The sequence below is a fragment of the Mustelus asterias genome, chromosome 30, assembly GCF_964213995.1.
Source record: "Mustelus asterias chromosome 30, sMusAst1.hap1.1, whole genome shotgun sequence".
Lineage (NCBI taxonomy): Eukaryota > Metazoa > Chordata > Chondrichthyes > Carcharhiniformes > Triakidae > Mustelus > Mustelus asterias.
Window position 1 is genome coordinate 7,957,641 of NC_135830.1, and position 10,970 is coordinate 7,968,610.

The following is a 10,970-nucleotide window of genomic DNA, read 5'->3' on the forward strand; positions in this document are numbered from 1 at the left end:
CATCTCCACACTCTCCATCCAGCTTTGCACTCTCACCTCAAGATCCCCAAAAGCTAAATCTCCCGTCCCACAACACATGGGAGTTGGAGCGGGCGGGCACAGACCATGCAAAGATCCCATTAATTCTGGGGGGATTATCTGATTTTGGGGTGAGCGCGGAGGACAAGTCGAGCCCTGCCTCAACTCAACATTCTCCGTTCTCATGTCAGCTCTCGCTTCTCATCTCAGCCCTCTGCCTCACCGCAGCTCCCACCATCTTACCTCAACTTTCCCTCTCTCAATTCAACAATCCACTCTCATCTCATCACTCTCCCTCTCACTTCTACACGCCCCTTTCCCTTCAACAATCTCCCTCTCTCACATCAAACAATTTCCTTTCATCTTTACATTCCCCCGTCAGGTCGACGGTCTCACTCTCAAATCCATACTCCCCCTCGAAGCTCAATAATCTCCGTCTCGCCTCAACACTCCCATAATCACCCGAACACTGTCTATCTCTGATCCACTCTCCTCCTTCAGACCTCAAAAATCTAGCAACTCATCTCAACTGTCTCCTCACATCTCAACACTGACCCACTTCTCAGCATTTTTCACCCTCACCTAATCATTCCCATTTCACTCAACATATCCCCCTCCTCATAATGCTCCCCCTCTCATCAACATTCTCCCTCCAACCTCAGCACAATTCCTGGCCTCAACAGCCCCCTTTCCCTCTCACCTCCACATCCCCCTTTACCTCTCCCCTCTTCATACCCCTTTCCCTCTCACCTCAAAATCCCCCTTTCCCTCTCACCTCAACATCCCCCTTTCCCTCTCAGCTCAACATCCCCCTTTCCCTCTCACCTCAACATCCCCCTTTCCCTCTCCCTCAGCATCTCTCTTTCCCTCTCACCTCAACACCCTCCTTTCCATCTCACCTCAACATCCCCCTTTCCATCCCACCTCAACATCCCCCTTTCCCTCTCACCTCAATATCCCCCTTTCCCTCTCACCTCAGCATCTCCCTTTCCCTCTCACCTCAATATCCCCCTTTCCCTCTCACCTCAGCATCTCCCTTTCCCTCTCACATCGACATCCTTCTTTCCCTCTCACATGACGACTCCACCGCTGCACACCCCTCTCACACTCACACTCCAACCCCTACACACCTCCCCCTCTCGCAAACGATGCAGAGTGAAGGTACATGGGGACAATGAAAACATTTGTTAAGTAGTGGATAGCTCGTATCTGAAATGCAGTGTCTGATCATGAGCCGTAAGCACATTAAATCAAGAATTTCAAGAGGAAATGGGAAGCTGAAGGGTAACTATTTTCAGAATTACGAGATGAGAGACAAATCAAATGAGCCAAGATCTTATCAACTGGATGACCAGTCTCGAGGGGCTTAATGTTTTCCTCCAAGGAGGTAGGCTTGTCCTCCACTCCCGCCCCCCCCCCTCCGCCCACCCCCACGACTGTACTTCCAAAAGAATGCTTGATGGATAAGTGCAGGGGCAGAGTCCTGTGTCTAATTGGTGCTGTATCTGACCTGAGAGAGATGCATAAACACAGTGTAGAGTGAGGTGGAATCTGTATGCAATCGCTCATTCGACACAAACTCTCACCAGCTCCCAAACCTCAACACCAATCTTCTCATCACTACTTACTCAATTACATCACTAAATTCTTTTATTATCAATATATATCCAGGTGGATGCCTGACCTCAGTACTACTGCCATTACCCTCCAGGTGCATCACCGACTTCATTTTTAATATCCACAGACAAACAAATGCAACACTCACCTCATTCTCACTGCTTAGTCCTTGGAACCTCCACATTACAACATCGATTATGGACAACACAGCAAAAGTGTTACACAAACTGTCTCAAACACTTTTAAGAATTCCTTCAATGTTTCTGATTCTCGGCTCATATGAACAACATAAAGATTGAATTCAGGACTAAGTCTCTTCCTCACGAATACACTTGGTTTACCTAATTGCTGAAGAGAGCATCTATTTCAGGTCAAGCAGAGGTGGCAGTGTGGGAGCATGAATATCAGAATTTATGCTCCCACAAATAAATATCAGAATTATCTGTATCAATATCTGACTTCTCCATGACGCTTGCTACGTTGTTTTTGGCCAATTATTAGCAGTCGGTCCAAACTGAGATAGCTGATTCCAGCTCCGGAAAGAGGTCAGAAATTATGTGGAGGGAAAGGAGATCTTTGGATCATTTATTTGGATAGAAACAATGGAATATCCCCCATTAACAGCGACTTTGCATGTCAGCGTTAAACAAGAGGGCTTACATTCCCAGACCTGCTCAAAACTCTAACATCACTCAGTGACCGAAAGCATCATTCAGTTGCTGGGGATTGGTTTGCTGAATTCAGCGGAATATATATCTGTGGAAATCATAAAGCTGCATTTTGTGACCTTATACAACTTAATGGAAAAAAAAAATATTTCTAAAGCTGCTTCTTCTACTCACTGGAAGGAAAAGAAGGGCCACAAATACTGAGATCTCAAGGTGAAGAACATTAATTCCAGTCACTGAACGGCAGCATTAACCCTTTTAGAATCCAAATCTTTTTATACACGTTGACACGCATCTAATATCTTTATTTTAAATCTCGTCATGTACTTGTCATCATATGACAAAGGTTTAAGGTGTGTGGGGAAAAGTTTAGAGGAGATGCACGATGCACGTTTTTTACACTGAGGATGGTGAATGTCTGGAACGCGCTGCCCGGGGAGGTGGTGGGAGCAGGTACAATAGCGGCATTTAAGGAGCAACTAGACAAGTACATGGATAGGATGGGAATGAAAGGATACGGACTCTGTGAGTGCATACGGTTTTAGTTTAGGCAGGTATCATGTTCGGTGCAGGCTTGGAGGGCCGAAGGGCCTGTTCCTGTGCTGTACTGTCCTTTGTTCTTTGAAGGCTGAGTTGTACTCAATAAATAGGAGTCTGGCACAGTTGTCCTGGTTACCTAACTGTTCCAGGGTTGAGCGCAGGGCCAGGGAGATGGTGTCTGTTGTGGACTGGTTGTGGTGGTAGGCTAACCAGAATGGATCCAGGCAATCTGGGAGGCTAGAAATGATTTGTGCCATGAATAACCTTTCAAAACACTTCATAATGATTTTGAATTGATTTGGTTTGTTTGTTATTGTCACATACATTTGCATACAGTGAAAAGTATTGTTTCTTGCGCGCTATACAGACAAAGCATACCGTTCATAGAGAAGGAAAGTGAGAGAGTGCAGAATGTAGTGTTACAGTCATAGCTAGGGTGTAGAGAAAGACCAACTTAATGCAAGTTCTTCAATTCAAAAGTCTGACGGCAGCAGGGAAGCAACTGATCTTGAGTCGGTTGGTACCTGAGCTCAGAATTATGTGTATTTTTTCTGATGGAAGAAGGTGGAAGAGAGAATATCCGAGGTGCGTGGGGTCCTGAATTATGCTGGATGCTTTGCTGAGGCAGCGGGAAGTGTAGACAGAGTCAATGGATGAGAGGCTGGTTTGAGTGACGGATTGGGCTACATTCACGACATTTTGTAGTTCCTTGCGGTTTTGGGCAGAGCAGGAGCCATCGCAAGCTGTGATACAACCAGAAAGAATGCTACCTATGGTGCATCTGTAAACGTTGATGAGAGTCGTAGCTGACATTCCAAATTTCCTTCGTCTTCTGAAAACGTAGAGGCGTTGGTGGGGGTTTCTTAACTCTCGTGTTGGCATGGGGGGACCAGGACAGGTTGTTAGTGATCTGGACACCTAAAACATGAAGGTCTCGACCCCTTCTACTTTGATGGATGGATGTCAGAGCCAGTGGAAGATCGTCATTAAGGCACGCTGCTTGTTTTATCTTTGTTACTGGGATAATTGCCGTCTTCTTGAAGCAGATAGGGATCTCAGATTGTTGCAAAGAAAGTTTGAAGATGACGGTGAATACCCCCGCCAGCTGATCCACGCAGGGTGTGACTGTTCATCTGTGTCCGGCATCCGGGCCAGTCACTTTCCATGGGTTGACTTTCGAGTGCGCTGTTCTGACATCTGCAATGGCGATCTCAGATGCAGTTTGATCCGAGGCTTCTGGGGTGGAGAGCATGCTCTTACTGACCTCATGCTTAACACGGGCAGAGAACGCATTGAGCTTATTAGAAATGGGTGTGTTGAAGCCAGCGATTTTACTTGCCTTCATCTTGTAGCCTGCTATGTCTTGCAGACCTTGGCATAGTCGATGGGGGTCTGTGTGGCTAGCATGGGACACTAGCTTGGTCCGGTGTTGGCTTTTGGCATCTTTGATGGATCTGTGCAGATCGTATCTGGCTTTCTTGTATAGATGTGGAGATGCCGGCGTTGGACTGGTGCAAACACAGTAAGAAGTTTCACAACACCAGGTTAAAGTCGAACAGGTTTATTTGGTCGCAAATGCCACTAGATTAAGGCAAAAGGCCTGTTTCTGGGCTGTAATTCTCTATGCTTCAATGGTTCTATGGCAAGAACTTTAACAACAGTTCGTTAAAGTCCAACATGTTTTTTGGGAGCAAATGCCACGAGCTTTCGGAGCGCTGCCCCTTCGTCAGGTGATGTGGAGAAATGCTCACAAACAGGGCATACAGAGACACAAACTCAATTGACAGAATAATGCTTGGAATGCAGTCTGAGATTCTGCAAGTCCAGGCAAGCTGTGGGGTTACGGATAGTGTGACATGAACCCAAGATCCCGGTTGAAGCCGTCCTCATGTGTGCGGAACTTGGCTATCAGTTTCTCCTCAGTGACTCTGCACTGTCGTGTGTCGTGAAGGCCGCCTTGGACAACGCTGACACGAAGATCAGAGGCTGAATGGCCGTGACGTTCGTGGCATTTGCTACCAAAAAACATGTTGGACTTTAACGAACTGTTGTTAAAGTTCTTGCCATAGAACCATGGAAGCATAGAGAATTACAGCCCAGAAACAGGCCTTTTGGACCTTCTTGTCTGTGCCGAAACATTTTTTGCCTATTTCCACTGACCTGCACTTGGACCATATCCCTCCACACCCCTCTCATCCACGAACGCATCCAGCTTTTTCTTAACTGGTAAAAGTTACCACTTTCTCATTTCCCACTTATTAATAGCATTTACCACTTTATCCGGCAGCTCATTCTACACTCCTACCACTCTCTGTGTGAAGAAGCCCCCCAAATATTCCCTTTGAACTTTTCTCCTTTCACCCTTAACCCATGCCCTCTGTTTTTTTTTCTCCCCTAGCCTCAGTGGAAAAAGCCTGCTTGCATTCACTCTATCTATACCTATCAAAATCTTATACAACTCTATTCAATCTCCTCTCATTCTTCTCCGCGCCAGGGAATCAAGTCCCAACCTATTCAATCTCTCTCTGTAACTCAGCTTCTATGTCCCGACAAAATCCTTGTGAACCTTCTCTGCACCCTTTCAACCTTATTTACATCCTACCTGTAACTAGGTGACCAAAACTGTACACAATAATCTAAATTCTGCCTCACCAATGCCTTATAGAACCTTACCAAAACACACCAACTTTCAAACTCGACACTCGGATTTATAAATGTACCAAAGGCACTCTTTCCGACCCTATCCACCTGTGACATCACTTTTAGGGAATTCTGTACCTGTATTCCCAGATCCCTCTGTTCAACTGCACTCTTCAGAGTCCGACCATTTACCGTGTACGTTCTACTTTGGTTTGTCCTTCCAAAGTGCAATATCTCACACTTGTCTGCGTTAAATTCCTTTTGCCATTTTTCAGCTCATTTTTCCAGTTGGTCCAAATCCCTCTGCAAGCTTTGAAAACCTTCCTCACTGTCCACTGCACCTCCAATCTTTGTATCGTTAGCAAATTTGCTGATCCAATTTACCACATTATCATCCAGATCATTGATATAGATGATAAACAACAATGGACACAACACCGATCCCTACGGCACACCACAAGTCAAAGGCCTCCACTCAGAGAAGCAATCTTCCACAACCACTCTCTGGCTTCTTCCATTGAGCCAGTGTCTAATCCAATATACTAAATCCCCATGTATACCCAGCGACTGAACATTTCTAACTAACCTCCCATGAGGGACCTTGTCAATGGCCTTGCTGAAATCCAGGTAGACAACATCCACCGCCTTCCCTTCATCCACTTTCCTGGTAACCTCCTCGAAAAACTCTAATAGATTGGTCAAACATGACCTACCACGCACAAAGCCATGTTGACTCTCCCTAATAAGTCCCTGTCATCCAAATATTTGTAGATCCTATCCCTCATCACACCTTCCAATAACTTGCCCACCACTGACGTCAACCTTACTGGCCTATAATTTCCTGCATTTCTTTTGAAAACTTTTTTAAACAACGGAACAACATGAGCCACCCTTCAATCATCCAGCACTTCCCCCGTGAATACTGACATTTTAAATATGTCTGCCAGGGCCCCTGCAAGTTCAACACTAGCTTCCCTCAAGGTCTGTTTGGGATACCCTGTCCGGTCCTGGGGATTTATCCACTCTGATTTGCCTCAAGACAGCAAGCACCTCCTCCCCTTTAATCTGTAAAGGCTCTATGACCTCCCTACCTGTTTGCCCTATTTCCGTAGACTCCATGCCCGTTTCTTGTATAGGTCAGGGTCGCCTGACTTGAACGCCTCAGACCTGCACTTCAGTAAGTAGTGGACATCCCTGTTCATCAATGGTTTCTCGTTGGGAAACACACACAATATCTTCTTGGGCACACAGTCTTCTACACACTTCCAATGAAGTCAGTTACTGTCGTGACCTACTCGTTCAGGCTGGTCGCAGAGTTTTTGAATATTGACCAGTCCACGGACTCTAAGCAGTCACGTAGGAGTTCTTCCGATTCCTCCGACCAACACTGCATGACTTTATTTGATGGATCATCCCGCTTTAGCCTTTACGTGTAAGCCTATAGCAGGAGCATAGCCTTGTGGTCTGATTTGTCGAACTCTCTCTTACCCCAGTTGCGTCTTTCCTGATGCACACTCTCAAAGAACAAAGGGCAAAGAAATGGACAGCACAGGAATAGGCCCTTCGACGTTCCAAACCTGTGCTTATCATGATGCCCGATTTTAAAATAAAACATTCTGCGCTTACTCGATCCGTATCCCTCTTACCTCAAATAATGTATCAATCCAGATGCCTCTTAAATGTTGCTAATGTGCCTGATTCCACCAACTCCCCTGGCAGCGCATTCCAGGCACCCACCACTCTCAGTGTGAAAAATTGAAATTCTAAGGGCACATCGCCCTTAATATTTCCTCCTGCATTTGAAACCGCTCCCCCTTGTAATTGACACTTCCACCCTTGGAGAAAAGCCTCTGACTATGCACCCTGTCTGCGCCTCTCACAATTTTGTAGACCTCTATCAGTTCTCCCCTCAGCCTCCGTCTTTCCAGTGTAAACAATTCTGGTTCATTCAACCTCTCCTCATAGCCAGCGGAGCTGACTTCTTCCTAACTTAAGTTACTGTTATAAACACCATTCCTCTTACAATAACTGCTTCCCCCATCATCACGCCCTCACTCCCGCCCCATCTATCCTTCTCTCTTCCTCTTTTTCACTTTCACTCGCTCAGAGTCTTCCTCTCTCACTCTTATCCATTCAATTTCCGAGTCTCACACCCTTTCTAGATTCAAACCATCAAACAAAACGTCCATCTCTCTCGTGCTCATCTCTCTCCTTCCACATCAGAGCACGTTTCTGAACACTGTATCAGATGTGGGTCCAGTGTCACTTGGAGGCTGTGCATTGCTCGTCACAGTTAAGTCTGTTATTTTACTGCTCCAAGAGGCGATGTGATTGTATCTGCTGCAGGGCCTGAATTTTCTGAGATGTCCCATTTTTTCTGAATATTTTCTCAGTTTGAGGAGTTGCAGTAGATTTCAGGATAAAAAACAAATGTATTTGCAGACTAAATAGTTCCAAATTATTGATCAATAGAATTTTGCAATTTATGCTAAACTCTAACCCATTTAAATCACATCGCAGATGTCCACAGTTCAAAATCACACAGAGAGACAAGGTAACAATTGAAACTCAATTACTAAAATGTCACCGTCCAGTGACAAGTATCACTGAAACAATGTGAGATCTAGAGGTGGGACCGATGGTGTTTGAGTGGACAACATCTTCCCTGTTATTATTAGTTGATCAATGTTATTAACAGAATCCAGTGTTTGGTAAGAGGTAAGTCAATACTAAAAATAAATATTTTCCATCACTGAACTCAATGTCGAAATCTGTTTATTCATATATTTTTAAAAAAACTTCAAACCAGGTTTCTGCCACAATGTCCCTAAGGTGAATATACAGTGCATAAATTAAAGGGGTGGGTTTGGGAACATATAACGTCAGATTTTAAGACAGAGAGACTGTCAGCACCTCGAAGAGGCACATCACCTCACACTGAAGATAATGATTCCAGTCGTGGTCGTTCAGAAAATATTCTACCCAATCATCGCGATTCTTGGTGTTCCCGGTGAGTGACTAACTATTGAGGTTGTGCAAATCTGTGTGTGAATGGCTCGCTGATTTTAAGCTCTGACTGAAAATGCTCCATGCTGATCTCGTGGTCACTGTTATACAGACTCCAGGTGAACGATGTAATTTACTTAAATCAAATGGCTTGAAATATCTCTGTGTGTTTAATCCTTTTCATCAACTGAAAATGAGCCTCTGTCTGTTATTCACGGGCTCACTACTCAATGAAGTTAATGTATTGAGGAGTGAACTACTCAGTCTTATCTATTGTAAGATTGGACCTCAGTGAAGGTGATCTCCCTGAAATAACGTTGTGTGGGAGTAAGAATATAATGGAAATTTGAATGTGGGTCAACAACCAGAGTGGAATACCAGACACCAGTGAACAAGTATTGCAGGGTATATTTGTCAGTGTAAAATTGTACTGATTGTGGTTCTTTCACCTGAGTGGAATATCTGATCAAAGTCTCCTTTAATATCTGGCAATATCTGTCCACGTAGAATTGTATTGTGTTTAGGAAAAGAATTGGAATGAAAGAAGTTGTTTCAATTTTAAACACATTCTATTTGAATTTGGTGAGTGAGATGTCCATTATGTGGAGCTGTCTGAGTCTTTTATCTTTGGAATATGTTGAAAACAGGAAGAGTTTGGCTTTTAAATTCTTTTTTAAATCCAATTCAATCAAATCAAGTCCAATTCAGAGTCTCAACAAGTTGAGACACTCCCGATCCAAGCTGACAAGACGGGGCTCTGGCCTCCTGTCTGGGGCTTGATCTACATGATCCAAGCTGATTGGAGTGGGCATTGCACTTCCTCCAAGGCTTGATCTCATTTGCATCTTCGCCAAAAGGCCGAGATGCCGCTTTTAAAAATTACTTCAAATGAAGCTAAAATGCAACCTTATGACTTCAACCAAGTACAGCATGTCGACACTACACTTGATCTGAGCCAAAAGGCCAAGAAGAGTTTGGCTTTGCTTTAATGATGTTTGGTGGTGATTGTGTGATGTGAAATTTCTCCATACCTTGGCTTTGTATTGAAAAGAACCAGATTTCAGCGAGTTCCTGATATTTAAACAAACCAATTACAAACCAAGGAGTATTCTGTGATTGTCAAAGATTGTGTGATTTGTTCACATTTCCATTGATCTGGAAATGGATTCCAATGTTTTTTTTCCGGATTGTTATGGTTATGTCGAAACTGTGTTGCTGCTTCACGCGATTTGTGAATCTGATCACCTGAAGCCCTAAACTCCTCGAAAGCATTCAGATACTTGAATTCTATAGACTGATTTGAAAACACATTGTTCTGATCAGAATGCAGAACCTGACACTGAGCTGTGGTGAAATTAATTTCCAATTTGAATACCCAATTTGCAAGTTTATAATTTATTAATAATGTGTTATTGTGTTGAGTTGTATTCTTCCACTCTGATCATTCTCATTCTCAGTTTGGATTGGTTTGTAAATTTTGAAATTATCACTTTGCTTCCTGATTCCATACTGTTTATATAAATTGTGAAGGACAGTGATCCCAGTGCTGATCCTTGTGGAAAACCACTCCCCCCCCCCTCCCAGCAATCAGAGAAAATCCCTTTCCTCCGGCTTCCTGTGTTGTGTCTTTGTAACCAGCTTCTCGTCATTCTGCTGCTGGTCCTCTAACTCCACTTGTCCTGAGATTACTGAAGTCTGTTATGTGTTAACTTACTGAAGGCATCTAGAAACACCATATCATTCCTGATAATTGCTAAAATTATTAAATGAAATCTGTCAAGAATGATCTTAATTTTGGAATATGTGCTGATTGTTCTTTATCACAGCCTCTGTTACTTTTTCAGTCTTTTGAAGTTAGTTCATTTATTATTTTTATGTTGAGGTTGTGACTGGACAACTGCTCTTTGGATTTTTAAAAAATTTAATTTCTGTTTAAATTCAAGAAAAAACATAAACCTTCTATTGTTTTCCATTCCAGTGGGTAACTTCTAATGATCAGATGCTTAAGAAGACAGGCATGACAATTTTCTTTATTAGCTGATGTATAGAAGACAGAAGCAGAGAGGTCATGATGGAGATGTGTGAAACGCTGTCATTTCAGAAATCGTGCTGGTCATCCTGCACAGTAAGATCCCACAATCACATTGCAATGTGGCAGCAGCCACATTTAAAACACAATCGTCGGTGTGAATTGGTGAAAAGCTAAAACACACCATCACAGATTCACCCTCAGTAACACAATCACTGTTTACAAAAACAACCTTTTGGGAGGAGGAAGTGATTGATTAAGGAAAGAAAAATAGAGTATGAAAGTAATCTACAGTAGAACATAACAACTGACTTGAAAATATGTCTATCGGTATGTAATGAGAAACAGATTGACAAACTAGGACATTTGCAGTCAGAAATGGGAGATCCCATAACGGGGAACAAAGTAATAGCCAAGGAATTAAATCGTACATTGCTTCGATCTTCAGAAAG